The following is a 24,367-nucleotide window of genomic DNA, read 5'->3' as shown; positions in this document are numbered from 1 at the left end:
TCAAAATAATAAAATTTGCATTCAAGAAAAAATATGAATTTATCAAAATAATAAAGATCAAATTTAACAAAAAAAACCCCAAACACGTCTGGATCGCAAACATCCTAACCTAGAACGCAAGGAAAGCCTAGTACCCCGAGGCTCAGCTTCTGGGGAAACAGTATTTGGCCCCCGGTGGATACCAACCGGTTACCAGCTCCCTGCAGAACCATTACACCCCCTGCAGAGCAAAACATAGTAATTGGCGAGAGCAGGATGCAGACCCCCGGATGCGCATGTTTACCCTTTCCAGCCTGTTCCTTCCCAAAATTAGTGAAATAACGAAGGAGGAAGTAACCGGGATTTCTAAACAATTAACAGCAGAGCTCATAAGTACTGGACCAATCACATCGCTGCGTGCCACAAGGGTACAGAGGAGCCCCCTGCACCGAGCGCTAGAGGCACCAAGCCTGGACCGGGTATCACGCTCCCAGAGTCCCCTCCTGGTCCTCACCCGGTGAACGAGGGCCGTTCCTCACAGAAAGGGCTGTAAAGCTTTGTAATCCATCGTCTAGCCCATGGCGGTGCGGAAATTGCCCCAGGGCCAAGCAACATGTCCCACAGGGCCAGCTTTGCCCACAAACAGCTTATGAGCACCACCTTTTCCCCTAAATAGCCTGCCTGTGCCATGTTTGACCCCAAAACAGCTTGCCAGTTCCCCCTTTGACCCCGTCCCTAGCACCCAAATAGCCTGCCTGTGCCTTGCTACTTACCTGCAGAAGTGGTGTGTGTGTCTCCCTGTGTGTGGAGAGATCCGGCATGCAGGAAGTGAGGTCACTTCCTGCACGTAGGATCAGACAGACACAGCGCGCGGGGGGAGAGCGACGTTTCATTAAAGTGGCAGCAGTTGCGACCCCCGGGGGTCACCAAGAATATTTTTGGGGGGGTTGCCTACCTCTGGATCGGTGAAATTAGGGACATTTTTGAAAGGTTGAACTCGACTTCGTTGTGGATCCTTAATCTCCGTCACATCCTCGCCGGGGTAACTCGCTGAGGAACGACCCCCGCGTTTGGGGCATTTTCATTTTTTAAATCCCGCGATAATTAAGTTGATTGCATTTTCTTTAAATCCTCAGGAATGGAGCGTAAGCCTTTGGGCGTTCGCACGCAGGGACTGCCGAGGCAGATTAGTGTCCACAAAGTCGCCTAAAATTGCCCAGATCGTTGCCGTGCAGTCACGGGGGGGGGGGGAATCACGTGGGTTTTAAATGCTGGATTAGACACGGATTCTGCATCATTAACTGCTGGGGGTTCCTGTGATGTTTGGGAGCCGTTCCCTGCTCCTACTACTCTATGTGCTAAGGATCACACACACGGTCACTGCGCGGGGATAAGGATCACACAGACGGTCACTGCGCGGGGATAAGGATCACACAGACGGTCACTGCGCGGGGATAAGGATCACACAGACGGTCACTGCGCGGGGATAAGGATCACACAGACGGTCACTGCGCGGGGATGAGGATCACACAGACGGTCACTGCGCAGGGATAAGGATCACAGACGGTCACTGCGCGGGGATAAGGATCACACAGACGGTCACTGCGCGGGGATAAGGATCACACAGACGGTCACTGCGCAGGGATAAGGATCACAGACGGTCACTGCGCGGGGATAAGGATCACACAGACTGTCACTGCGCATGGATAATGATCACACAGACGGTCACTGCGCGGGGATGAGGATCACACAGACGGTCACTGCGCGGGGATAAGGATCACACAGACGGTCACTGCGCGGGGATAAGGATCACACAGACGGTCACTGCGCGGGGATAAGGATCACACAGACGGTCACTGCGCAGGGATAAGGATCACAGACGGTCACTGCGCGGGGATAAGGATCACACAGACGGTCACTGCGCGGGGATAAGGATCACACAGACTGTCACTGCGCATGGATAATGATCACACAGACGGTCACTGCGCGGGGATAAGGATCACACAGACGGTCACTGCGCGGGGATGAGGATCACACAGACGGTCACTGCGCGGGGATGAGGATCACACAGACTGTCACTGCGCGGGGATAAGGATCACGCGGTCACACTAAATGCACACGTCTCACGCTTACACGCTCGCACCGTAACAGCACACGGATGTGACACGTAAACCTGATAAACAGGCGAATGACGTTCCGTGGAATTCATTTAGTTTCGTGTTTAAAGCCAAGAAACAAAATGAATCTTTGAGGGGAAAAGACGGCGGCGGTGTTACAGGGTCACCGTACCCAAGGCTGGGTCCCCCTGTTTGAGGGCTGAGGAATCACCAGTCAGTCCCTCATACGGATCGCACTCAGCTATCCACGGATCATCCAGACCACCATTCGTAGCAAAGCAAGAAGAACTCTCTTTATTACAAACACACAGAACTTATATACAATCTCAATGCAATGTGTACCGAACCCAACCCCCAATCCCATCACTCACATCCCATCACAAATCCCATCAGTATACAGGGGATGTATCAGGTGAGGGGATTACAGAATACAATGGGTTCCCCCACCTGTGTTATCCCCCCTGTAGTGCGGGGGCCGTCTGGGCAGACAGGGCTGTGCTGGCTGATTAAGAGCCCCAGCCTTCAAAGAGACGATCCTATAATCTGGCTGGGGCTGAATCCACATCAGTCTCTGGGCCGGTTACACAATAAACACAATATAATATATTACCGGGTCACAGTATACAGAACCGGACACAAAAGTGCTCCGTGACCCGGCTAAACTTCATATGACACCTGAGCCAGCTAGCCTGGCCCTGTCACAGGCGGCGGCAGCCAAATAGAGCGCGATGTACCCGGCACTGAACACGGTAATCACAAGATTACACACAGCCGCTGAACGGGGGTTAAGCGAGAACTCGGCCGGAAACACAGGAGAGGAGGCGGCTATTACGCAAACACAATATTAAATCATTAACTATAACTGTCAGCATGTGACTCTCCGCCGCCGTCTGCCTCCGTCTCAGCGCAGTCTGGTATAGCACAAGTTCCCAGCTCTCTTCGTATTAATTGGGGAGCAGTGTGGCTGATGGAGGCTCATTCATCGAGCCGGAGCCGGAGGTATAACGCGGGGAATGAGGGACAGCTCACCAAAGGGTTAAATGTACTTTATGGGGGGGGGAATATCCATACATTTAAGCCGAGCTCCTATCGATATAGAATACAGCGAAAATCGTCCGAATAGGAGGGAGCGGATAAACGCCTAAAGATAGAAGTAGGTGGTGCAGCGGGAATCCGTATAACCAGAAAAACTGGCTCCGGTGATAAATAAACCTACGTACTTTCTGACTCATAGCCCTCTGCAGCGCACCTGTATCTGCAGCTCACCTGTATCTGTAACACTACTGTATCTGCAGCTCACCTGTATCCGCAGCTCACCTGTATCTGTAACACTACTGTATCCGCAGCTCACCTGTATCTGTAACACTACTGTATCCGCAGATCACCTGTATCTGTAACACTACTGTATCCGCAGCTCACCTGTATCTGTAACACTACTGTATCCGCAGATCACCTGTATCTGTAACACTACTGTATCCGCAGCTCACCTGTATCTGTAACACTACTGTATCCGCAGCTCACCTGTATCTGGAACACTACTGTATCCGCAGCTCACCTGTATCCGCAGCTCACCTGTATCTTTACCATTCCTGTACCTGCAGTGTATCTTACTGTACCTACCGTTCACCTGCATCTGTAACACTACTGTATCTGCAGCTCACCTATATCTGTACCTCACCTGTATCTGTATTACTTCTGTGTCTGTAGCTCACCTGTACCTGCAATGTATTTGTAGCTCACCTGCAGTAGCCCTGTATCTGTCCCTCTTCAGTATCTGTAGCACACCTATATTTTTAGTCTTCCTTTATCTGTGGGTAACCTGTACCTGCAGTGTAGCTGTAACTCACCTGTACCTGCAGGTCACCTTTATCTGTACTCTTCTGTATCTGCACCTCACCTGTATCTGCAGTTTATTTGTCGCCCACCTGTATCTGTAGCTCACCTGTACCTGCAGGTCACCTATATCTGTACTCTTCTGTATCTGCAGTTTATTTGTAGCTCACCTGTATCTGCAGTGTACCTGTAGTTCACCTGTATATGCAGCTCCTCTATGTTGCATGCAGTGTACATATATTTAGCGTGTACGTGTAGCACACCTGTACCTGTACACCTGCATCTGTTTGCCTATATTTCCGCCAATATGCACATTTATCTTCACAGAAACACGGTGTGACGCGCGGCACACGTTCGGCAGCCATTGTGATTTAATAAATCTCCTCTGCAGTCAGTCTTGTGTTGCTGCGAAGCCCCATTCTGCCCCCCGGCGCCCCCCCCGTTATAATTACCCCCAGCCTTTACACCATTACTCCGCAGGGCTCCCTCCTTACAGCCTACCCTGTCATCACCCCGTCATAATATACATATATGATAAATATATGATATATACATCCTTGCTGTATGACAGATACACTTCCTGTGTCCATTGTTCTACCAGACAGTCCCTGGGCAGTCACCATGGAAACAGCCCAACACCTGGGTTAATAATTACAGGATTAATCAGAAATGATGTATCCCGAGTCCTGTCTGCCGGATTCACGGCCGTATATGTGGGATTCCACGTACTGGAACTTGGACCTCGTGGCTTAATCCGTAGTCCGTGTTAACCCTTTAACCGCCAGAGAGGTCGATGTTCCCTTCCGCAGGCTGCGATGGTGCGAAACGCCTCTTGTTTGCACTGTGGGTTCACACGGAAAGGTTCTGTATTGCGAGGCAGGGAGAGGACGGCTGGTGTGACACTCACGTCACTCGACAAAAAGAGACAGCCACTCGGAGTGTGAGAGCTCAGTGCCCCGGGGCTGTCATTAACGTCACTCGGCACAAACTCGAAATCCCAAGGACTTGGGTCATCTGGTGACCTGTTACCTCCATCCCATTTACCGTCCTCCAAACTACCCCCCCATATACCCCACCAAATATCCGCCACACACCCCCTAAATATCCAACAAACACCCCCTAAATATCCACCAAACACCCCCTAAATATCCACCAAACACCCCCTAATATCCACCACACACCCCCTAAATATCCACCAAACACCCCCTAAATATCCACCACACACCCCTCCAAATATCCACCAAACACCCCCTAAATATCCACCAAACACCCCCTAAATATCCACCAAACACCCCCTAAATATCCACCACACACCCCTCCAAATATCCACCAAACACCCCCTAAATATCCACCAAACACCCCCTAAATATCCACCAAACACCCCCTAAATATCCACCACACACCCCTCCAAATATCCACCAAACACCCCCTAAATATCCACCAAACACCCCCTAAATATCCACCAAACACCCCCTAAATATCCACCACACACCCCTCCAAATATCCACCAAACACCCGCCTGCGCAGTCACGTTAATAAACAGTTCTGTAGGAGACCCAATCCTGTAAAATCTGCTACATTGTTTTCCACAAAGCTGTCCCAGAAAACATTAAACGGGGATTAAAATTTCACGGCAGCTGCTGAGCCTGGAAACGAACCAGAAACCGAAACCTCAACGGTCCAAGAAAAATATCCCCCCCCAGCGCTGCATATATTAATATAACCCCCAGCGCTGTATACAGTAATATAACCCCCAGCACTGTATACAGTAATATAACCCCCAGCGCTGTATACAGTAATATAACCCCCAGCACTGTATACAGTAATATAACCCCCCAGCGCTGTATACAGTAATATAACCCCCAGCACTGTATACAGTAATATAACCCCCAGCGCTGTATACAGTAATATAACCCCCCAGCGCTGTATACAGTAATATAACCCCCAGCGCTGTATACAGTAATATAACCCCCAGCGCTGTATACAGTAATATAACCCCCAGCGCTGTATACAGTAATATAACCCCCAGCACTGTATACAGTAATATAACCCCCAGCGCTGTATACAGTAATATAACCCCCCAGCGCTGTATACAGTAATATAACCCCCCAGCACTGTATACAGTAATATAACCCCCAGCGCTGTATACAGTAATATAATCCCCCAGCACTGTATACAGTAATATAACCCCCCAGCGCTGTATACAGTAATATAACCCCCAGCGCTGTATACAGTAATAACTGTGACTTGCAATAGAAAGTTTCTGAGGTAAGAATAGGGGTTTGTGGGGTTTTTAATTATCGTTATTATGTTTAATAAAACATGATTTTCATATTAGTAATAAAGCACATCATATACACTATATGGCCAATACACAGACATCACGGCTCTGTACGGTGTGCTAAAGGGGACACACCTGACATTTCGGATGACGCTTGACTTCCAGCTTTGTGGCCCCAGTTTGGGGGAGACTCTTTTCTATCCCAGCGTGACTGCGTGTGTGATATATAAATAAAGACAAAGGGCAGAATTTATTTTTTATCCACGTTCTCCGTGTGCAGGAATCAAATTGGAATTTTTTTTTAATAGGATTTAGGTTTTTTTCTTTTTTGTTTTTTCACAAAAATTTCACATTCCGCATTAACGCTCCCGTTTCCTCTACCAAACCCATAGCTACCAACTCTCCCTGGAGTACTGATTGTCCTCTAAAAGCCGAGGATCGATAGACCCGCATTACACGCGGGACGTGCCGGCCGACTGCCGGAGAACCCACAAAGCTGACCGTTCATTAACCCCTCGGCAGCGTTAATTAAATAAAGGGCAGGAGATTTTAGAACTCTTAAAGTGTATATAGAAACCCAGAACACGCCGGCAGATCGGCCCCATCCGGCCCCCGTCTAGTTGCCCGTTTCTCCTGCTGTAAAGACCCAAACCTTAATCAGTCGTTGGTCTCGTCTTAGATTCAGGAGCCGTATGTCTATCCCATGCACGTTTAATACCCTCACTGTATTACCCTCTACCACCTCTGCTGGGACACTGTTCCACTTATCTACCACCCTCTCAGTAATATAAAAATGTAAAAAAAAAAAAAAGAAAGCTTTCCATAAAACAGAGTGAAATGAATAAATTCCTGAATGTTAACATTTTTAACACACCTTATTTTTCTAGAATGCTTGTAATGAAACGTTTAACCCGACTGTTGAACGGCTGTCATGTTACAGATATGTAAAAAGAATTCCTCGGCTCCCGTGTCGGTTTATCGGCTTTTGAAGCGATACGTCGGTGTGACGGATCGTCCTGTGCCCCAGACTGGACACCTCCGCCCGTCAGCTCCTTCCCTCTCCCAGTAAGCGGACGCGCTGCGGCTGTCCGAAGAAAGCAGTCACAGACCAGCACTTCCCTCAATCATGAGACAGAACTTCATGCTTCGAGGTTAAAACAGAACTCTCTTTATTACAAACACCGAACTTATATACAATCTCCAATCACTGTGCACCGAACCCAACCCCCAATCCCATCACTCACATCCCATCACAAATCCCATCACTCACATCCCCTCACAAATCCCATCACTCACATCCCCTCACAAATCCCATCAGCCACATTGTGACAGGGCCAGGCTAGCTGGCTCATATGTCATATGAAGTTTAGCCGGGTCACGGAGCACTTTTGTGTCCGGTTCTGTATACCGTGACCCGGTAATATATTATATTGTGTTTATTGTGTAACCGGCCCAGAGACTGATGTGGATTCAGCCCCAGCCTTCAAAGAGACGATCCTATAATCTGGCTGGGGCTCTTAATCAGCCAGCACAGCCCTGTCTGCCCAGACGGCACCCGCACTACAGGGGGGATAACACAGGTGGGGGAACCCATTGTATTCTGTAATCCCCTCACCTGATACATCCCCTGTATACTGATGGGATTTGTGATGGGATGGGAGTGATGGGATTGGGGGTTGGGTTCGGTACACATTGCATTGAGATTGTATAAAGTTCTGTGTGTTTGTAATAAAGAGAGTTCTTCTTGGTTTGCTACGAATGGTGGTCTGGATGATCCGTGGATAGCTGAGTGCGATCCGTATGAGGGACTGACTGGTGATTCCTCAGCCCTCAAACAGGGGGACCCAGCCTTGGGTACGGTGACCCTGTAACACACATCCCCTCACAAATCCCATCACTCACATCCCCTCACAAATCCCATCAGCCACATCCCCTCACAAATCCCATCACTCACATCCCCTCACAAATCCCATCAGCCACATCCCCTCACAAATCCCATCACTCACATCCCCTCACAAATGCCATCAGCCACATCCCCTCACAAATCCCATCACTCACATCCCCTCACAAATCCCATCAGCCACATCCCTCACAAATCCCATCACTCACATCCCCTCACAAATGCCATCAGCCACATCCCCTCACAAATCCCATCAGTATACAGGGGATGTATAAGGTGAGGGGATTACAGAATACAATGGGTTCCCCCACCTGTGTTATCCCCCCTGTAGTGCGGGTGCCGTCGGGGCCGACAGGGCTGTGCTGGCTGATTAAGAGCCCCAGCCAGATTATAGGATCGTCTCTTTGAAGGCTGGAGCTGCAGCCACATTCAAACCGGGTACAAATAAATATAATAATAATAATAATAAATATAATAATAATAATAATAAATATAATAATAATAATAAATATAATAATAATAATAATAAATATAATAATAATAATAAATATAATAATAATAATAAATATAATAATAATAATAACAGTGGCGATCAGACAGGGTTCTTCACAGTCGGTTTATAAAGTACCTTATTAATAAAGCAAATGCTAGTCCATGGACCACAAACCCCATCATGCTTTTGGAGTTTCCTAATAACCGAACTTTATGTTTCCTTCCCAAAAAAATTGATTGAAACAGAAACGTCTCCCGAATATTATTATTTATTATCTGCAGCAAATGAACGTCCACCACGTTTATCACCAGCATCAGATTACAAATACGCTTTCAAGTTCTAGTTTTTGCCCCATAATATAAAGTTTTCAGGCAGCTGCATATCAGCCGTTTGTATCTCGCTCTGTTATCTGACCCCCGATCTACTAAACCCCCCGACTCCTTATCATACCGCCTGTGGGGAACAATAGAATGACTCAGTCTTAATCACCCAGTCGGACTCTCTGACTAATGAAAGTCTATGGAGGAACGAACTTCATTATAATTATACAGCGCTGGGGGGGTTATATTACTGTATACAGCGCTGGGGGGGTTATATTACTGTATACAGCGCTGGGGGGGTTATATTACTGTATACAGCGCTGAGGGGGTTATATTACTGTATACAGCGCTGGGGGGGTTATATTACTGTATATAGCGCTGGGGGTTATATTACTGTATACAGCACTGGGGGGGTTATATTACTGTATACAGCGCTGGTGGTTATATTACTGTATACAGTGCTGGGGGGGTTATATTACTGTATACAGCGCTGGGGGTTATATTACTGTATACAGCGCTGGGGGTTATATTACTGTATACAGGGCTGGGGGTTATATTACTGTATACAGCGCTGGGGGGTTATATTACTGTATACAGCGCTGGGGGGGTTATATTACTGTATACAGCGCTGGTGGTTATATTACTGTATACAGCGCTGGGGGGGTTATATTACTGTATACAGCGCTGGGGGGGTTATATTACTGTATACAGCTCTGGGGGGGTTATATTACTGTATACAGCGCTGGGGGTTATATTACTGTATACAGCGCTGGGGGGGTTATATTACTGTATACAGCGCTGGGGGGGTTATATTACTGTATACAGCGCTGGTGGTTATATTACTGTATACAGCGCTGGGGGTTATATTACTGTATACAGCGCTGGTGGTTATATTACTGTATACAGCGCTGGGGGGGTTATATTACTGTATACAGCGCTGGGGGGGTTATATTACTGTATACAGCGCTGGGGGGGTTATATTACTGTATACAGCTCTGGGGGGGTTATATTACTGTATACAGCGCTGGGGGTTATATTACTGTATACAGCGCTGGGGGTTATATTACTGTATACAGCGCTGGGGGGGTTATATTACTGTATACAGCGCTGGTGGTTATATTACTGTATACAGCGCTGGGGGTTATATTACTGTATACAGCGCTGGTGGTTATATTACTGTATACAGCGCTGGGGGGGGGTTATATTACTGTATACAGCGCTGGGGGTATATTACTGTATACAGCGCTGGGGGGGTTATATTACTGTATACAGCGCTGGGGGGGGTTATATTACTGTATACAGCGCTGTCTCTTTATATCCGCCCCGGTCCTGTAAATGATGTTATTCAGCGTTTGCCGGACGCGGTTTTTCTTTGTTTTTTTCGCGCTCCCCGTAGATATTCATCGCTTCAAACGCTCGGCTCTGCCAAAGACGTACATCAATAAGAGGTCAAGTGGCTGCCATGGCAACGCAGGAGGGATGTGTTTCGGATGTTCTCGGAGACATCCTCGGATGCTGCCGGTTGCCAGGTTACCGCGCGCCCATCACCACAGCCTTCATGTGAATTTGTGGCAGGGAGAGGGGGCAGAAATCAATCAATGGGGGGGTTCCCAGTAGCTATAGTGGAACTACAAATCTCATAAATCTCAGCCATCACGCAAAAAAAACCCATGTACTCGGGAAGGTTAACCCAATAAGAACCGGAGGGGGGGGGGCAAAAGGGTTAAGTGAGCTCCTAAGTGTGACCCGCCACCTCTCCTCCTGAGTGTGACCCGCCGCCGCTCCTCCTGAGTGTGACCCACAGCCTCTTCTCCTGAGTGTGACCCGTCCCCGCTCCTCCTGAGTGTGACCCGCCTCCTCTCCTCCTGAGTGTGACCCGCCTCCTCTCCTCCTGAGTGTGACCCACCGCCGCTCCTCCTGAGTGTGACCCACCGCCACTCCTCCTGAGTGTGACCCGCCTCCTCTCCTCCTGAGTGTGACCCGCCTCCTCTCCTCCTGAGTGTGACCCGCCTTCTCTCCTCCTGAGTGTGACCCGCCTCCTCTCCTCCTGAGTGTGACCCGCCTCCTCTCCTCCTGAGTGTGACCCGCCTCCTCTCCTCCTGAGTGTGACCCGCCTCCTCTCCTCCTGAGTGTGACCCGCCTCCTCTCCTCCTGAGTGTGACCCGCCGCCTCTCCTCCTCTCCCCAGGTGGACGCCCTTCGCGTTTATGTGACGGCGAATTCCGACAACCTGCAGTTCCCCGTCCTGTTCGTGGTCCGTCAGCAGAAGAGCGTCCTGTCCTGGCAGGTCCCCCTGGTCTTCAGAGGCATGTGAGTAGCCGCGTGACATTACCCCCATACTGGATCCGCTCCGCTTCCCTCGGCAGAATCTGTCCAGATTTCAGCGGGCACATTATGGGGGTAGATGACTTGGCTGGGGGACCCGATGTAAGCCGCACGGCTCTCGGGTTTGCCGACCGCGGCCCCCCCTCAGCGAATTGATCTGGATGTAGTTTGAACGTAGAAAAAGTTCCGTAAGTTTTCAGGACCTCGGAGGTCTCTTCTTCAGATGGATTTGACAGCCGTAACCCCCGCAGTGCTTTTGTGTTTGCAGCTACCAGAGGACGTACACGTACCAGGACGTGAGCCGGACCCTCTGCCCCACCGACTCAGAGGGGCAAACGCTGCCCCTAGAGCAGTTAATATACATAGACATCGCCTCCCTGTCGCCGTCTAGCGTGCGCTACGAGCTCGTAGTCACCCGACTCCTCAACTTTGAGCTCCAGTAAGTGTGCCTGGGGCAATTAGGGTCCTTTTGGGGGGGGGCATATGCCTATCCCACTGTATTAGCCTCTACCACCTCTGCTGGGAGGCTGTTCCATGTCTTCACTGTGTAATGACTTCATGTTGTGTTCTGTTTTTAGGACGAACAAGCCGTTTAATTTCAGCGCCTCCCCGTCCCAGCCGCAGGTAAGTCACGTGCGGGACCCCCAGGAGCCCGCCATTCCTGCCAGAATCTTTGTATAAAATTGCCATTAGACTAGATTGTAAGCTCACGGGCCTCTGCTCGTGCTGTATCTCTGTTATGTCTTTGTTAACCTCCCATATTTAAGTTGTACAGCGCCACGGAATATGTTGGCGCCTAATGAATAAAGAATAATAATAATAATACAGAAAACCCTAATTCCGAGGCTTTTCGACCCAGATCCCGTCCGCAGTTCCGTCCCCTGCTCTGTCAGCTGCTCTGTCCCCCGCTCTGTCCGCCGTTCTGTCCGCCGTTCTGTCCCTCTGTCCCCCGCTCTGTCCCCCGCTCTGTCCCCCGTTCTGTCCCCCGTTCTGTCCGCCGCTCTGTCCGCCGCTCTGTCCGCCGCTCTGTCCGCCGCTCTGTCCGCCGTTCTGTCCGCCGCTCTGTCCGCCGTTCTGTCCCCCGTTCTGTCCGCCGTTCTGTCCCCCGTTCTGTCCGCCGTTCTGTCCCCCGTTCTGTCCGCCGCTCTGTCCGCCGCTCTGTCCGCCGTTCTGTCCGCCGTTCTGTCCCCCGTTCTGTCCGCCGTTCTGTCCCCCGTTCCGTCTGCAGCTCTGTCCGCCGTTCCGTCCGTCTCTCTCTTTCTTTGGCATTCGAGGTAACGCTCCGTCTCTGTTCTTCTAGTACTTTCTGTACAGCTTCCCGGAGGGGGTGGATTCGGTGATTATTAAGGTGAAGTCCGCAGACACTTACCCCTGCGCCGTGGTATCTGTGCAGGACATCATGGTGAGTTTTAAGCAGAGACCTGTATGGAGTGAGTGGGGCGGAATAACAGAGGGTGCAGCCGGTGTAAGGGGGCTGGTAAGGGACATTACTGGCCCCACTGGCAGAATGGAGGCCCCTGCATTTCCGAGATTCCCCGTCAAGTGGGGGCTCCCAATGCCAGCACCGCACCCCACCCCCACATGTATGTGTGTAGGAGTATGTTAGTGTATGTGTGAGTGTGTGTTAGTATTTATGTGTGTGGGAGAATGTTAGTGTGTGTAGGAGTATGGTAGGTTAGTGTGTGTGGAAGTGTGTTGGTGTGTGTTAGTGTATATGTGTGTAGGAGTGTATTAGTGTGTGTGTGTGTGAGTGGGTTAGAGTGTGTATGTGTAGGAGTGTTAGTGTGTGCGGGATTGTATTAGTATATATGTGTGTGGGGGTATGTTAATGTGTGAGTGTGTTAGAGTGAGAGTTGGTACTAAGCATCAGTGCCATCAGACTGGCTGTATTAATGGGACTGTTCAAAACTCAGAGGGAGAGAAAAATATGGGAGGTTAAATTAATACTTAAATTTAACTCTTTAAACGCTGGCCTCAACCGGGATAGGGAATTTGTATCCCATTATCACTTTGTAGATAAAAAACCAGACATGCGCACAACCTGACCCCATTAGAGTTGTGAATACCCCCTGACGCCTCCTTTTATGACTCCAATCCACCTCTGATTTTAACGCTACTGACTGATCAAAGAACCTTGTCCTGGACATTTTGAGGTTATCTGCTTCCCAATTGTAACCATACTGTTTGACTGATACTTAAAGAGAGGTTTTTCACATTATTGTATAACATGCCTGATGAAGGGACCTGAGAGGTCTTGAAAGCTTGCAATCTATATTTACTCAGTTAGCCAATAAAGGTATCATTCAAACTCCACTTGTCTCCTGTGTTAGAGTGGGTATATTAGTGTGTGTGAGTATGTTGGTGTGTGTGAGTGTGTTGGTGTGTGTTAGTATGTATGTGTGAAGTTTGTGTAGTGTTTGTGTGACTGTGAGTGTGTAACAAAAGGGCTAAAACCCCTCATCTCTCACCCCTCTCGCCCCACCAGTGCCCTGTGTACGACTTGGATCATAACGTGGAATTCAACGGCGTCTATCAGTCTATGACAAAGAAAGCGGCCATTACCATCCGGGTGAGTGCCACGGGGTCCCAGGGGCCGCACTGCGAGGGGTCCCAGGGGCCGCACTGCGAGGGGTCCCAGGGGCCGCACTGCGAGGGGTATCTGTGTAATTATTTGGGGAGTATTCACATTCGTTGTTCTGGCGTTTGCCGCGTGCCGGGATCCCCAGGGGTAACAATAACGGGGCTCAGGAGACTGGGGCATGTCTGCTATAAGACATGGGAGGGCCCTAGGAGAACTTTACCCACCGGGAGGGTAATTACCCCGCGTGCCCCCTGTCCTCAGACCTCACTGTGAGGGGCCGCGGGTGATTGGGACCTAATCGTTAAAGAAATACCTCAAAAAATCGTTTTTTCCCTGTAAATAAATAGCTTTATTTGTGTTTCCGGGGCCGAGGAATGTACGAGGTGTATTTTTTTATATCTCTAAATGTTTTACTCCATCAGAGGAAGGATTTCCCCAGCGGACGGTTTTACGTCGTATTTGTCATCAAACCCGAAGACTACACCTGCGGGGGGTCAGTCCCTGTATCCACTCTGGGTAAGACCTGGGTGCCACCTGCTGGACATGCGGGGAACTGCAAGGTTGTTTTTTTTAAAGAATCTGTTGATGTTGGCTCCTTGTTTTGATCCCTGGCAAGAAATGCCCCATAAATAGCCTCATGTGCACCCATGGGGCAAATCTCTGGGATGGGGGCAATTGTGGCCCCCTACTTCTGTCACGATGTCATATTGTGCAAGGTGAGCCGTATCTGCTATAAGCCCTTTAACTCGAAATATTCAGAAAGTGAGGCCGAGGGTTACTCTCACCTTAATAAATATAGCAAAGGGGGAAATGTGCTTTTCTTTCAAAAACAAAGACATTTCTAAGCGACCCCAAACTTTTGGCCGGTGCTGCGCAGCGGGTGATGCTCTGTGAGGTGCCGAGTTCATCAACAGACTTTTCCCCGCAGGGTCTGGAAATCGCACCTGGAACTTGAAACGCAATAAGGACATCGAGGTGACTGTCAGCCCCTCTATTAATAGTAAGTTGAGCAGCGCAGGGTTAAAAAAAAACAACGGGAAGAGTTTATAACCGGCAGTCAGAACGGGGAATTCATCGAGATTAGAAACAGATCATCGAATCCCATAACTCTACGTTTACAGGGACTTTATGCAGCGCTGGGGGGGTTATTACTGTATATAGCGCCAGGGGGAGGTATATTACTGTGTATAGCACCGGGGGGGGGCGTTATATTACTGTATACAGTGCCGGGGTTTATATTACTGTATACAGCGCTGGGGGGGTATATTATTACTATATACAGCGCTGGGGGGGTATATTATTACTGTATATAGCGCTGGGGGGGTATATTATTACTGTATACAGCACTGGGGGGTATATTATTACTGTATACAGCGCTGGGGGGTATATTATTACTGTATATAGCGCTGGGGGGTATATTATTACTGTATATAGTGCGGGGGGGTATATTATTACTGTATACAGCGCTGGGGGGGTATATTATTACTGTATATAGCGCTGGGGGGGTATATTATTACTGTATACAGCGCTGGGGGGGTATATTATTATTGTATACAGCGCTGGGGGGGTATATTATTACTGTATATAGCGCTAGGGGGGTATATTATTACTGTATACAGCGCTGGGGGGTATATTATTACTGTATACAGCGCTGGGGGGGTATATTATTACTGTATATAGCGCGGGGGGGTATATTATTACTGTATATAGCGCTGGGGGGGTATATTATTACTGTATATAGCGCTGGGGGGGTATATTATTACTGTATATAGCGCTGGGGGTATATTATTACTGTATATAGCGCTGGGGGGGTATATTATTACTGTATGTAGCGCTGGGGGGGTATATTATTACTGTATATAGCGCTGGGGGGGTATATTATTACTGTATGTAGCGCTGGGGGGGTATATTATTACTGTATATAGCGCTGGGGGGGTATATTATTACTGTATGTAGCGCTGGGGGGGTATATTATTACTGTATACAGCGCTGGGGGGTATATTATTACTGTATACAGCGCTGGGGGGGTATATTATTACTGTATACAGCGCTGGGGGGTATATTATTACTGTATATAGCGCTGGGGGTATATTATTACTGTATACAGCGCTGGGGGGTATATTATTACTGTATACAGCGCTGGGGGGTATATTATTACTGTGTATAGCGCTGGGGGGTATATTATTACTGTATACAGCGCTGGGGGGTATATTATTACTGTATACAGCGCTGGGGGGTATATTATTACTGTATATAGCGCTGGGGGGTATATTATTACTGTATACAGCGCTGGGGGGTATAATTACTGTATATAGCGCTGGGGGGTATATTATTACTGTATACAGCGCTGGGGGGTATATTATTACTGTATACAGCGCTGGGGGGTATATTATTACTGTATATAGCGCTGGGGGGTATATTATTACTGTATACAGCGCTGGGGGGTATATTATTACTGTATATAGCGCTGGGGGGTATATTATTACTGTATACAGCGCTGGGGGGTATAATTACTGTATATAGCGCTGGGGGGTATATTATTACTGTATACAGCGCTGGGGGGTATATTATTACTGTATACAGCGCTGGGGGGTATATTATTACTGTATATAGCGCTGGGGGGTATATTATTACTGTATACAGCGCTGGGGGGTATATTATTACTGTATATAGCGCTGGGGGGTATATTATTACTGTATATAGCGCTGGGGGGTATATTATTACTGTATACAGCGCTGGGGGGTATAATTACTGTATATAGCGCTGTGTGCTGTATCTCAGACTCTGGGGTGTTATTTTCAGGCTCGGTTTACATCCAGGCCACGCTGCTTTGCTTCGTCTTCTTCCTGATCTTCTACCTGGGGTCGTTGCTGGTGGCCTTCGTTCATTACATCAGGTGGGTTCTATACATTAACCGTGTGATGAAGACTGGAGGGAAGCGCTGCGGCTGCCCATGGATTGGCTCAGATGGGGTATAGGAGGGGTAACTGAGTACATTTGCCCCGTCTGTCAGGTGGCCGCGGGGGTGATCCTCCGTTCATGCGGATCCCTGATTTGATGTTAGTCATTTAGTCAGTGGATTGACTCCTCAGACGGGAGTCCGGCGGCCCCGCGCAGGGTTTAGTTATTGGGCCTCGGGGGGGTTTGGGGGCCGCAGGGGCCGTAAGATGGAGAAATCCCTTATTGCCGTTTATTGCAGGATCCACCGGAAAGGCGTCGGCCTGAAAAGCAGCCCGGATGACGGTAAGAAACGGAATGAGGTCTACAGACGTTATAACGCCGCCATATACCGCGGTGCTGTCATATAAGAGGTCACTGCGTGTCTGTTACAGGGGAGGGGACGGTGGCCGCTTCTCACCCCATTTCTACAAGCACCCCAGACGGAAGCAGCTACGGGGCAATAGGTAAGCAGTCTTCATAATACAGACATTTGTGCCTACTTGCCATCTCCCCTGTTGCCCCTCTCTCCCCGTGATGCCCCTCTTTTCTAAGAGGTCAGAATGTTTGGTGGGTATGAGGGGAACGCAGGGTTCTACGGCCCTAAAAGCCCCGATAATGTGTATAGAAACAGCAGAAACGGCTTTATAAATTAAACGGGGTAAATAAAACCTATTCTTTTAAATGCCCCACTCTGGTGACTTTCTGCCCTATTGCGGGGTATTTGTATGCATATTAAACAGGTCTGACAGGAATGTTTAAACACATGTAAAGCCTGTAAAGGATCCAATAACCGACGCTTGAGAAACCTCTGTTGTGCCCTTAGATGAATCGAGCCGCGGGACGACAAAACTACCCCATCCTCCACCCATCCCCCGGCCGCGCGTCTACTCCGACAGCTCTGTGGACGAAGAGAGCGATTTTGACCCCATTGCAGAGATGGAGAGCGATAAGAACGTCATTCGTGCCAAGGTACTGCCCCGATGAAGCACAGAATGGATCCATCTTCTGGAAAAACTTTATTTTGCATTATTATGAGTCCTTAATCAGCCGACCTTAATCGTCTTAGGTTCAGGAGCCATATGTCTATCCCGCGCATGTTTAATACCCTCACTGTATTACCCTCTACCACTTCTGCTGGGAGGCTGTTCCACTTATCTACCACCCCCTCAGTAAAGTAGAACACCCTTACGTTACATGCATGGAGGCGCTCCGGGAATTGGAGATCTCCAGGACCACAAAAGCCCGGGGGGGGGGGGGGGTCTTGCCTAAAACTAAAGATGTAGATTAGTATTTTGGGACACCCCTCGCGCAGGGCATTTAATTTATCAATGAAAGATATATTGTGGGTGTCACAGACCCCAAAGTGATATCTCGGTTTAGTCACCGACTAACCGGAGTGGGAGCGGCTGGCTGCGCGGGGGTCCGGGTCGCTCCGTCAGGGATACTTTGTAGCCGATGTTCTGTGTTGCAGAGCTTCCTCTACGTGTCCGACCTCGCCGTGAAGGACCGCAGGATCGTCAGCAAGAAATACAAGATCTACTTCTGGTGAGCGATCGGTTATCGATGAATGGGTTAAAGCTGCTGTCCCACCTGCACTAAACGGCTGCCTCGCCTACTACAAATACATATTATGGGGCTTTACGGGGGACTTCGTATCTTAAGGAGAAGCTGCAGCACTCCTCCGCGGCCCCACAATTCACTGATTGTCCGCTTTAAGGAGCCAATCAGTGGCAGGAAAGAACTCCCGGTGGGGAGTGCATAGGAGGGGGGTTCTGCTAAATACATCTCCTGCAGGAAAGATAACTGGTGGGTGGGGGAAGGGGTTAAATACACACATGGGGGGCTGAATCTCCCCATTCATTTGGGGGGGGGGGGGGCGCCCGGATCATTTAAAGCGCCTCTCCGCTGTTTGCATTAAGCTGCGGATGGCGTCCGGAGCGGCTGCGTTGGTTATAAAAAGTGTAAAAAGAGTAGGGGGACGGCAGCTTTAAAGTTTAACCCTTGACAGTGCGGCACTTTGTAGAAGGGAAAGTCCGTACGTGGAGCTGACGCCCGGCCAGTAAACAGATGGAATTTGTCGCTGCAACCGTTTTGTTGGTTTCTTCCCCCAGGAATATAGCCACGATCGCCGTGTTCTACGCCCTGCCGGTCGTCCAGCTGGTTATCACCTACCAGACGGTATGTATCATCCCTCCAAACCCAACGGGGGCAGGGAGAGCCCAGACGCTGCAATTCCCATAACGCTCAGCCAGCCGTGTGTATAGTGCTGTCCCTAGCAGGTGGAGCTGTGATTGGTCCCTGCTGGGGTCTGTATTAATAGAGCGTCATCATCATCATCATCAGCAGCCGCCATCCAACCAGCTAGCGGCCATCGTCAGATCGATAGATGCGGTTCATCAACAGTTAAAGAGCTTAGAAACCCAGAGTCTGCCGACCTTAATCAGTCGTTGGTCTCGTCTTAGATTCAGGAGCCGTATGTCTGTCCCATGCATGTTTAATCCCCTCGCTGTATTACCCTCTACCACCTCTGCTGGGAGGCTTTTCCACTTATCTATTAAATGAATCCATTAAAGACCCATCATCCCAGATCCCGCCATTAAAGACCTTTCATTGAGTCCTGAAGCAGTAGCGCACACAGAGCGAAGCCCAGGCTGAAATGTTCTCTCCTCCCCAGGTGGTGAATGTGACCGGGAATCAGGACATCTGCTTCTATAACTTTCTCTGCGCGCATCCGCTCGGCGTCCTCAGGTGGGCAAACGCTATCTTTTAGTCTCTACTAACCCTTAGTGCGTGGGCCATGTGTTCTCGGCACGCACAGAGTTAAAAAATAAAATGACTTAAGTATGAGGCTGCGGCCTCTCTGATTGGCTGGAGGTGATGGGAGTAGGCGGAGTTTCCATCGAAACAAACATTTATACTTTTATAAGTCCGCTGCTGGCCACGGGTTTGATTCCCCCATTCCTGGTACTAATAGAGAGCTGGTATGTAAAGTGGTCTTATTACCATGGCAACCAATTCAGTGTCCCAGCTTGATTGAACCATTCCATTGGTAGCTATGGTGATAAGAGGCTTTTTCCAACCTTACATCAGAAGAAGTTTTTATAAATAATTTATAAATAATTATAATATATATATGTTATATGTGATGGCTGCTGTATCTTACCATAAATCTTTCTCCTCCCAGTGCGTTTAACAACGTTATGAGTAACATGGGCCACGTCCTCCTGGGGCTGCTGTTCCTGCTCATCGTGCTCCGCAGAGACCTCCTGCATCGCAGCCTGGTGGAGGCCAAGGACCTGTACGCCATGGTAAGGGCAGGGGCTGTTTAGCCTGTTACGGGGGGGGGGGGGGGGTGAAAATTAACAGCATCGTTATTCTCGACAAGAAATAATTTAACAATAATATTAACACACCTTAAGACTGAGTGCTACAGAAGGAGAAGAGGGTCTGTTCCCAAGAGCTTACAATCTACGGCTGTTCTACATGTGGCAGAGCCAGAACTCTAGAACTCCTCCGGCTGCCGGATTCAGGAGGTTCTTAGCCAAGAGTATCCGTGGTTCGTCCAATCAACTTGTTAGTAAGGGGGCCCCTAAATACCAAAATATAAAAGAATTCCGGATTGCCGAACAAAACCCCCGAAGAAGAACAATCCGGCCGAAGCGCTGGTATCCACAGAGATAGATTGCGAGAACTTTATTAAACGTTATCTAGATTGTAAGCCTGCGAGCCGAGAGCCTAATGCAAGAAGCGCTGCGGATATTTTTGGCAATATAAAAAAAAAGATAAAATCAATAATAATAATAATAATAAAAGTAATAATGATAATAATAAGATTTATAAAAAGAATCAAAATACGGTAATTAAAAACACAGAATTTCATGGGAAAGACAACCTTGATTTGCCATTATTATTATTTATTTTATTATTATTTTAGGTTATTATTATTGTTATTATTTTGTATGATTATTTTTAGATTATTATTGGTTTTTATTTAATTTTACTTTATATTTTTAGTATATATATATATATAATTATTATTGTTGTTATTATAAATATTATCCTTTTATTTCTAAGAAGACGTTCTAGATCCTTGATGTTTAAATCCGCAGATATCCGCCTCCTCATTAATAATGAATTATTGTAGGGGGGCCCGATGTGCCCCGAATTATTCTCTTTTTTGGGGCTGACCCGGCGATTTATTAACCCTTTTCTTGGCGTTTCTGGGGGTTTTGATCGGCCGAGTCCTTTTCGTTTCTGCAGGAATATGGGATCCCCAAGCACTTCGGCCTCTTCTACACCATGGGCATCGCTCTGATCACCGAGGGGGTGCTGAGCGCCTGTTACCACGTCTGCCCCAACTACTCCAACTTCCAGTTTGGTAAGACGGGGTTCCGGAGGGCCGACGATTCCAATACAATAAAGACGAGTAAATTCTGTGCTGAAACCCGAGCCATCCGAGAGTCCTTCCATCAGCATAAATCACACACGAATACCACCTCCTCAGAAGAACCGTTCCAGGCATCTACTACCCAGTCTGTAATATGTCACTTATTCTTAGTGTGGTGGAACGGGACTCCGGTATTAATCCTCCTGTAGGTCTCTGAGCCCCCCCCGCCGTGTCTCGGACCCCCGTCTGATCTGTCTCTGTTCTCTTGCACCCCCCAGACACCTCCTTCATGTATATGATTGCCGGGCTGTGCATGCTGAAGCTGTACCAGACGCGGCACCCGGACATCAACGCCAGCGCATACGCGGCCTACGCCTCCTTCGCGCTGGTCATTTTCCTGGCCGTCCTCGGGGTGGTAAGTGGCTTCCCGTTCGAGCGAGACACGCGCGGGGGGAAGCAGAATGTCTCTTAGGAACGGCGCTCTAATCGGGTGTTATTCACTAAACGGGATGCAATCCGCTTTCAGCTGGATCGTTCGGTATCTGAGACCAGGCCGCGCATGCTGAAGCTGAACCCGGTCTGTCCACCCGGACCTCAGTGTGCCGGGCTCCTGAATGATCCTCCAGGGGCCACACGGAGCTTGTTTTTAGACTGTAATTCATGAACACAGCGAAGGGCCAGGAACCGAGAGCTTCGTGCGGAGTTCACATAAAGGGAAATGTCTACTAAATAGCTGCAGGGTACCAGAGTTCAAACGCAGTAAGTACATCGTCCGGTGCTGGTTTTGTGTTTGACAGAAATCTATGTCGGCGCATGCACAGCCCTGATAAACCCGGCTCGTGGGGGAAATATCTGACTCGTTACTAAAGTAATTTTATTATTCCTCCCCCTAGGTTTTCGGGAAGGACCACATCTGGTTCTGGGTAAATTTTTTCCCTTCATCCACGTCATCGGATCACTGGGTCTCAGCACCCACATCTACTACATGGGACGCTTCAAGATCGGTAAGAGAGAGCCAGGGGTCCCTAAAAGTCATCTAATATCAGCGGTAACAGTAGGGAGTTACAGTTAAAACAAAATGAACAATATGATTAACACACGTAAGAAATACATGTACAGAAGCAGAGGAGGGCCCTGCCCTTAGAGCTAGGAGATGGAGGAGAACGCGGCGGGAAGGAGATGGGGGGGGAGGAACGCGGCGGAAGGAGATGGGGGGGAGAACGCGGCGGAAGGAGATGGGGGGGAGAACGCGGCGGAAGGAGATGGGGGGGAGAACGCGGCGGAAGGAGATGGGGGGGAGAACGCGGCGGAAGGAGATGGGGGGGGGAGAACGAGGCGGAAGGAGATGGGGGGGAGAACGAGGCGGAAGGAGATGGGGGGGGGAGAACGAGGCGGAAGGAGATGGGGGGGAGAACGAGGCGGAAAGGAGAATGGGGGGAGAACGAGGCGGAAGGAGATGGGGGGGGAGAACGAGGCGGAAGGAGATGGGGGGGGAGAACGAGGCGGAAGGAGATGGGGGGGAGAGAAGACGAGGCGGAAGGAGATGGGGGGAGAACGAGGCGGAAGGAGATGGGGGGAGAACGAGGCGGAAGGAGATGGGGGGAGAACGAGGCGGAAGGAATGGGGGGGGGAGAACGCGGCGGAAGGAGATGGGGGGGAGAACACGGCGGAAGGAGATGGGGGGAGAACGCGGCGGAAGGAGAGGGGGCAGCTTGTGTGAGGTTTGATTGTCGGATGTAATGAGGGCTCGCGGTTTTATCAGGTCTCTCTACTTCTCTCTTTGCTTCTGTGTCTCAGACGTGTCCAACGCATGGTAACTTTATACCGTGTCGTTTATCCGCTTAAATCCCCTAAAACATTCATTTATTGGACCCCAAACAGCGGCCCGATGTTTAGAATGAAAACATTCATCGTTATTCATGTATCTCACGCATTCCGAGGGGCCCGCTTAGATAGACGCTCGATAGACTCCGTGTTATTTATTGTTTGGAGTGATTCGTTTCCGCGCTTTTTCTATATTTTTTTTTTTAAACACGTTTGCATTTACACTTTATGTTTTGTCTTTCGTTCGTTGTTGTTTTTTCCCCAACATGCACCTGTCTTCCCCATCCTGATTGGCTGCTCGGTTCCATATATACTTAAATCTTTGTAACTCATTAAATGACTGGTGAAGGACTCGGGATACAGAAGGCGTTGCATTAGTGACCTGCATGTTATTAAAAACCCTGTAAATGCTTTATGGTGTAAAAAAAAAAAAACAACCCAAAAACAGCTGCCAGTAAAAAGCTGCATTTTTCCTGCACAATCTGCGTAGGAGCTGCCAAAATAAACAGACGCAGGGCAGCCGCTAGAGATGCGTTCTAATCATTACGTGCATGCGCAGCTCCCACATTATTCCATGTTTTGTATTAAACATTCTTATAAAACGTACCCGCTGTTCCACCTCGCGCCTGAAGGTGGCAGCACCAAACCATATTGTATTTTCTGGCAGGTGGTCCTTATTAAAGAGTTAAACAGACCCCATGGCTTCTAAGACCCCCATCTCAAGGAGGTCCCCGCCGGCTTTGTCCTCTGAGGGTCCATTGTGAGCATGCGGTGGGGCATGAGGGAAATGTTTTTAGCCCTGGACTGGGCGCTAAGCTTTCTGATGGTGGCCCTGAAATGCATGCGATTGAGATAATCGGGGTGGTAATAAGAAATGCATCCTGCGGACGCGCCTTCGTGTTGATACCCCCCTCCTTTGTGCCCCGTACGGAGCATGTCCGTGTATGAGCCGGCGGAACGCGTCGCCCAGCGGGTTGATAAGCTCAGCGGGATTTACTTCTCCTCTTCTCTGCGCAGATTTCGGGATCTTCCGGCGGGTCTTCCAGGTCCTGTATACAGACTGCACGCAGCAGTGCAGCCGCCCCATGTACATGGTGGGTACCGCATCATCCGTGATTCATGTATTTCAATGTTTGCCCCTCGACCAACTCACCTTCCATCATTATGGTATCCGCTGAGAGTGCGGGGTTCTTCTACTGCCTTTCCTTTTACTACTCCCACTAGAAGGCTATTCCAGGTATCTACTACCATTTCTGTAAAGTAGAACTGTATGACATCTGGAGACATTCTCCTGAGTGAATGTTCTAGCGGGTGAGTGTAGGATTATTGGTGGCTGGGTGCAGTATTTATAGCCCTCTCCCCCAAAAAAACTAAAAGAAATGCGCATA

General features: G+C 49.1%; 1 pseudogene; it reads left to right on the top strand.

Moving 5' to 3' along the window:
* Positions 1–24,367, top strand: part of LOC149280714 (SID1 transmembrane family member 1-like) — a 33,398-nt pseudogene that overhangs the window by 6,000 nt on the left and 3,031 nt on the right.

Source organism: Sceloporus occidentalis, unplaced genomic scaffold (assembly GCF_023333645.1).
Source record: "Sceloporus occidentalis isolate IW3139 unplaced genomic scaffold, rSceOcc1.0.p SCAF_148, whole genome shotgun sequence".
In the NCBI taxonomy this organism is placed as follows: domain Eukaryota; kingdom Metazoa; phylum Chordata; class Lepidosauria; order Squamata; family Phrynosomatidae; genus Sceloporus; species Sceloporus occidentalis.
Note: the sequence above shows the minus strand (reverse complement) of the source record. Positions and strands in the feature narration are given on the sequence as shown.